The sequence below is a fragment of the Littorina saxatilis genome, linkage group LG1 (assembly GCF_037325665.1).
Source record: "Littorina saxatilis isolate snail1 linkage group LG1, US_GU_Lsax_2.0, whole genome shotgun sequence".
NCBI classification, from domain to species: Eukaryota; Metazoa; Mollusca; class Gastropoda; order Littorinimorpha; family Littorinidae; genus Littorina; species Littorina saxatilis.
Window position 1 is genome coordinate 21,150,630 of NC_090245.1, and position 7,500 is coordinate 21,158,129.

Here is a 7,500-nt window from a genome sequence, read left to right on the forward strand (position 1 = left end):
TTCAAAAAGAAAGTAAAGTTGTCATTAATTTGTTTTTAAGATGTTTATCTTCTAAAAGCCAGGACGAAAAAAAACTGTTCTTTTATTTACAAGTCGTCTGCTTCGAACGCTTTATTCTGTTAATGAATTCGTTTTCCGAGCATTTCTTGGTTTTTACATTTAGTCAAGTTTTGACTAAATGTTTTAACATAGAGGGGGGAATCGAGACGAGGGTCGTGGTGTATGTGTGTGTGTGTGTGTGTGTCTGCTGTCTGTGTGTGTGTAGAGCGATTCAGACTAAACTACTGGACCGATCTTTATGAAATTTTACATGAGAGTTCCTGGGAATTTTTTTTTTTTCGATAAATGTCATATCCGGCATTTTGTAAAAGTTGGGGGGTCCAAGGACTGTTATGCCGGGGTGGAAGTAGAGATAAGCGCCTACTTCCCAAGAAATGCTCCAAATGGCTTCGTGTCTCCAAACACCTCTGACAGTCAAATCCAGCTCCTGGCCTTCACGTGGCGGGCCCTGTCTTCGACTAACAGGAGAAGGGATGCAGGCGGGTCACTGGCGCCTTAAAACCAGCTGCTTCGGGCAGATGGGGCTCGTTAACCTTGGATGGTCGCTCATCTAGGAGAAGGACAACTCCGATTTCAAAACCCGCACTGCCTTGTGTGCGCCTTGGGAAAGGCAAAGGCTACAAGAAGGAAAACTTCGACGTCAAACCCGGGTAGAGTGGACTCGACAGCCCAGCAAGGCAGCTACTCTTGGGGAGGAGGCAACCCTGAGTAAGAACCTCAACCACCGAAGACGGAAGACAGCAGCCAACTTGGCGTGGGGAGAAAATCGGCTGTCTACGCTCCCACGATAATATGGCCGTACAATTATCCTTAGATCGATGTGGTGTCGTCCTGGTGTCCCGCAGCCAGGGTAGGACGGCGCCGGGCCTCCAGCCTCAAGGAGGTCCAACTTCAGCGACTGACTGCGGTTCTGACCCTCTTCCTTCGACCGGGGGAGGGCAGAATAGAGCTACCGGTCAACAACTTCGCATCATGCATTGGAATGCAGAAGGGGTGCGACAGAAGAAACTTGAACTGCAACAGTTCCTCAAGTCACAACAAATAGACATATGTTGCATCCAAGAGACCCATCTCAACAGCTCCCATAGATTCTCTGTAAGAGGATATGAAACACATCGATTTGACCGGGAAAACAGACCAAAAGGTGGAGTCCTAACTCTGGTAAAAACCAACCTGTCTTCCATAGAGGTGCAAAGATCAGAAGATGCTGACATGGAATTCATCACCGTGAAGCTCATTCTCCCAGAAAGAAACCTGACCATTTGCAACCTCTACAGTCCGCCCAACAAGATGATGCAACTTCACTGTCTTCGACCTGGCACTGAAGACTGGATTGTAGTTGGCGACTTCAACAGCCACTCCCCCAGCTGGGGTTATCCAAGTCTGGATGCAAAAGGCGAAGAAGTGGAAGACTGGCTCATCGAAAACCAGCTGGTCCTTGTCAACAAGCCTGATGATCCCCCAACCTTCTATTCCAGAGTGTGGAAGAAGACCAGCACACCTGATCTTGCCATAGCCACTGACAACGTGCACAAGATCACGAAGAGAGAGGTCAGCGAGCAACTTGGAGGCAGCGACCACAGACCCACAATCCTGACCATTGCCAAGCAGGTCATCCCCAGCACAGGGAAACTGCCGCCCAGTTGGAACTACAAGAAAGCCAACTGGATGCTCTTCAGCCAACTCACTGACCTCTACACAAAGTCCATCACCTTCGATAGGCACAGTGTCGACAGAAACGCCTCCATGTTCAACTCCGCCATACTCCAGGCAGCGAAAAAGTCCATTCCAAGAGGCAGGCGGCGTGACTACAAACCGTACTGGAACAACGCCCTGGAAGAGTTGCACAAGAAGCTGAGCGAAGCGAGAGAAAACATGGAGAAGGACCCCACACCTGAAAATGTGGCGCGACACTCGCAGATAAGGACAGACTTTGACAAAGAAAAGCAGCGCCAAACCCAGAACAGCTGGAGAGAGAAAACGGCCTCCCTAAACATGGAGAAAGACACTCAAAAGCTATGGCAGCTGACCAAGACACTGAACGAGGACAACTCTGGGAGGAGGAAGGTCACCCTCCACACTAACACCGGAGATGTCACAGGCAAAACAGCCGCAAATGTCTTCGCCAAAGCTTTTGAGGCAGATAGTACAGTGACGGTCCCTGCTGACAGACTGAAGGATGTCAGAAGCCAGACTCGAGCTGCACTTCACAACACAGCAAGTACTGATTTGGACCCATGCATGACCGAACGTCTGATCCTCCGTGAGCTGGAAGAAGCACTGAGAAAGCTGAAGCAGAAGAAGGCCCCAGGCCCTGATGGCATCTCCAACGACATGTTGAAGCACCTCGGCCCTGGTGCAAAGCGATTCCTTCTGTCCATCTACAACCAGAGCTGGTCGACAGGCACTGTGCCTACGAGTTGGAAAGTCGCCCTTATAAGACCCATCCCGAAGAAAGGAAAGGATAAGCGTGACCCATCCAGCTATCGACCCATCAGCCTACTCAGTTGCGTTGGAAAGCTTCTGGAAAGGATCGTGAACAAGAGACTGTTGTCGCTTCTTGAGTCCAGATCTTTCCTTGCACCCACCCAAACAGGCTACCGGCAACATCGCAGCACCGAAGACCAGCTTGCCCTCCTGACGCAGGAGATTGAAGATGCCTTCCAAGAGAAAAAGAAGGTCCTGGCAGTGTTCTTTGATCTGTCCCGGGCCTTCGACACAGTCTGGAAGGAAGGGCTGCTACTGAAGCTTTTGCATGCAGGCGTCCATGGCAAGATGTTCAAGTGGCTGAGTGATTTCCTCTTCAATAGAACAGCAAGAGTGATGGTAGACGGGACGACCAGCAACCTCGTGAAGCTGAGAGAGGGTGTCCCACAAGGCGGAGTGATCTCCCCTACCCTCTTCCTCGTCTACATAAATGACATCACAACAACGGTGCCAAAACATGTCTCGAACACCCTGCATGCGGATGACTTTGCAGTCTGGTGTGCAGAAGAACACACCTCCACAGCAACACACCGTATCCAGAACACCATCAATAGCGTGTCCAGCTGGTCAGAACACTGGGCATTACAGCTGAACACTACCAAGACGGTCAGCACTCTCTTCTCACTCTCCACCTCCAAGGAAAAGGTCCTGCTGAAACTGAAAGACCAAGCAGTCCCACAGGTCGACACGCCAACGTTTCTGGGAGTCACCCTGGACACACGTCTGACGTGGAAGCCGCAGATTGAAGCGACAGAAGGAAGAGCGATGAAGAAGCTCTCGCTCATGAAGAAATTGGCAGGAACCCAGTGGGGCGCAAACTCTGGCATTCTGAAACAGGTCTACACAGGCGCTGTCAGACCGGTCATGGAATACGCCTCCTCAACATGGACCACTGCCTCCAAAACCAACAAAGGAAAGCTGGACAAAGTCCAGAACATGGGGCTAAGGATCATCCTCGGTGCCATGAAAAGTACACCCATCCAAGAAATGGAGAAAACAGCAGACCTGGAACCACTCGAGGACAGACGAGAGTACAAAGCTGTCCTCCAGGGAGAGAAGATGAAGAGACTGACCACTCACCCACTTCACCAAAACCTCAACAAGGGCACCAAGAACAGGCTGAAACGAAAGAGCCTCAAACATCAGGTCAAGGACCTCCAAACGGAGTATGCTGAAGCTCTGGAAGCTGACCCCAACTGCTGTGAGACACTCGTCTCAGACATCTGGGCCCCACGCAAGAGCTTCCATGAAGTCAGAACAGATGTACCAGGACTGACAGCAAAGGGCGAACAGTCACCACATGTCCAGAAGGCCCTCGCCATGGAGATGATTCAGGACCGCTACCCACATTGCACCTGGACTCACGTCTACACAGACGGCTCCTCAGAGAACGCCGTAAGGAATGGAGGCAGTGGCGTCTACATCCGTCGCCCAAACGGGACCACCACCTCCCTCTCCGTCCCAGCTGGTGACCTGAGCTCGAACTACAGGGCCGAGCTCCACGCCCTCATCACTGCAGCAGAGCACGCAGCAGGGGAAGACCGCAGTCGGCAAAACATCGTCCTCCTCACTGACTCCCTGTCCGCCCTCCAGTCCCTTCTGTCTGGCCCCACTGACCTCCCCACCAGGCAACTCGACAACTGCCTCAGCACCCTGTCTCAACACAACAAGGTGGTGCTCCAGTGGATACCGGCTCATGTCGGCATTGCCGGCAATGAAGAAGCGGACAGGCTGGCAAAAGGAGGTGCGAGACTTCCCCAACCACACAACTCCACCTCGTACAAAGAAGCCAAGACTCTTCTACAACGGAAGAAGAAAGAAAACTGGAAAAAGAGAAACGGAGACTACAACCCACAGGAAGACCCCATCAACAAACTAGACCGGAGAAGCCAAACCACCATTTTCCGTCTAAGGACAGGGCACTGTGGACTGAAGAAACACCTCAAGAGACTGGGCCTTGCGGATGACGCACACTGTGAATGTGGCTCGGAAGAGCAAACTCCGGAGCACATTCTCCAGAACTGCCCCCATCTAGAGACAATACGCCAGAAGTTCTGGCAAGAAGAGACCAGTGTTGGAGCCAAACTCTGGGGTCCTGCCGACGAACTGCGCAAGACTGCGGACTTCCTGGCAGCCACTGGTCTGAGGATCTAGCACGGCCACCAACATCGAACGCAGAAGAAGAAGAAGAAGTAAAAGTTGAGGCGGCACTGTCACACCCTCATTTTTCAATAAAATTATTGATTGAAATTTTGGAAAAGCAATCTTCGACGAAGGCCGGACTTTGGTATTGCATTTCAGCTTGGAGGCTTAAAAATTAATTAATGACTTTGGTCATTAAAAATCTGAAAATTGTAATTAAAATAATTTTTTTTATAAAACGATCCAAAAATAAGTTTATCGTATTGTTCATCATTATCTAATTCCAAAAACATATAATTATGTTATATTCGGATTAAAAACAAGCACTGAAAATTAAAAATATAAAAATTATGATTAAAATTAAATTTCCGAAATCGATTTAAAAACAATTTCATCTTAATCCTTGTCCGTTCCTGATTCCAAAAACATATAGATATGATATGTTATGATTTAAAACACGTTCAGAGATCAGAGTTAAAAAGAATAGAGATATAGAAAAGCGTGCTATCATCCTCAGCGCAACCGCTACCGCGCTTTTCTGTATTGTGGACAGACGATGCTACGAGTGTACGGTCTTGCGGAAAAAATGCAATGCGTTCAGTTTCATTCTGTGAGTTCGACTGAGCTTGACTAAGTGTTGTATTTTCGCCTTACGCGACTTGTTTGTTATTCTTGTGTCTTATGGCCGTATAAAATTTCATCTCACACGGCATCACTGCAGAGCGCCTAGAACTGTACCCACGGAATATGCGCGATATAAGACTCATTGATTGATTGATATTATTTGATTTACCTTTTCCCATCCACATTTTGTTCAACAACTATACATATATCTGTTCTTTTCATTACATGGCAAGTTTTAAAAGTAAATGGGGAGCTCGAGGGGTGCAGTACGTTTTGGTGATTGCTCCTTTCACTTAATTATTTCTATTTACTTACTGAAAAGGATGTGTTTTCTCCAGATTTGTCTCACGATCACCTGTACCTGGATAAAAGATCCAGAATTAGTTTATAGCTAAGTGTTGTGAGGCCGTTCACCTCGCGTTCCGTCTCGTGTTTTGTGCGCGTGTGTTTCTGTGATTTTTCGTTAATTTGTTGATTTAATCTGCCGGTTTTGCTCCTTTTTTTCTCTCCTTTATTCTTCTTTTTTTCTTCTTCTTATTTTACTAAAAGTGCGTGCTCCTCAAAGGCACACCTCAAAGTCAGAAATGTTTTCGTTTGTTGCCCTGTTCGAACAGCGTGAGTAACAGTACGCCGTAGGCAGCTGAGCGACGGTACCCATCCCGTGCCAATTATAACTTTATGTGCCACTGGGGCAGTGCCCTCCGGTGACTGACTAGCATTGGCCCTGACTCTTTTTTCACCCCTCGTATGCTGGCTGCTACTTACACCTTGTCTTGAAATTGCTGTTTTCGGTTGTGTGTCAGTAATGTGTCCAGTTATTTGTGTCTTTTGAGCTTGAAAATGTCAGCATCATCTCCGTTGTGGTTATAGGCTTTCTATTGTTTTGCCCCTGGTTGTCAATTGTTACTCTCAATATCTTTCCTTGAAATAGTGCAGTCTGTGTGCTTATTCATCAGTGTATCAGCGAGGTGTCCACTTTATTTTTTGTGTTGATGTCATATCAGTCCGATCTCGTAATTCTTACGACTCTCCTTTTCTTTCTTTAAAGACAACCTCCTTCTTGCATGAACAGTTCGATTGACCATCTCAGATCTGACCAGGCCTTTAACATGGGATAAGACCATCCCTCCATTTAGTTACAACCCAAACCGTGATCAGCACTCGGACAGCCTGCCGTGGTGATATGCATTTTGTTCGATGAATATTAGGATTTTGAACCTCCTAAGCGATTTCCCTCCTCAAATCCGTGCTCTCTTCGATGTTGAACGTAAATCACGACGGGCGCAGTGGCGAGGTGGTAAGACGTCGGCCTTCTAATCGGGAGGTCGTGAGTTCGAATCTCGGTCGCTGCCGTCTGGTGGGTTAAGAGTGGAGATTTTTCCGATCTCCCAGGTCAACTTATGTGCAGACCTGCTAGTGACTTAACCCCCTTCGTGTGTACACGCAAGCACAAGACAAAGTGCGCATGGAAAAGATCCTGTAATCCATGTCAGAGTTCGGTGGGTTATAGAAACACGAAAATACCCAGCATGCCTCCCCCAAATTGAAAATCGGCGTATGCAGCCTGAATGGCGGGGTAAAAACGGTCATACACGTAACAATCCACTCGTGCTAAAAACATGAGTGTACGTGGGAGTCTAAGCCCATGAACGAAGAAAAAGAAGAAGAACGTAAAACACGCGCTCCTCTTTTGAAGACCAATCAACCATTGTCAAGGGGAATGAAGATTTCACCTCCCAATGCAATTATATTGCAATGGCGGTTTTTTTCAGGGGGGGGGGGGGGGGGGGGGGGGTTAAAAAAAACACATTTGAAAGACGGTTTTATTGCTTGTATCGCTTCAGCCTAAGCTATCATTCCGATTAGGGGATCTAAGGTGTTTGGTGTTAGTGGAGATACTGTCACAGTTCATGAAATTTACTTTCAGTTTGGACAATAAAGTTGCACGTGTTAACTCTTGTGTGACGACAGGCGTCATTGCACAGCTGATAAACAAGAGACGGAGGTGGCACGTACGGACCCCACGTGCACACACAGACACAGGCAAACACGCACGCACGCATGCACGCACGCACACACTCACGCACCCATGCGCTCACACACACACACACACACACACACACACACACACACACACACATTGAACAGAATTGCGAGGCACCACCCACCTTCTCAGAATGCTACTGT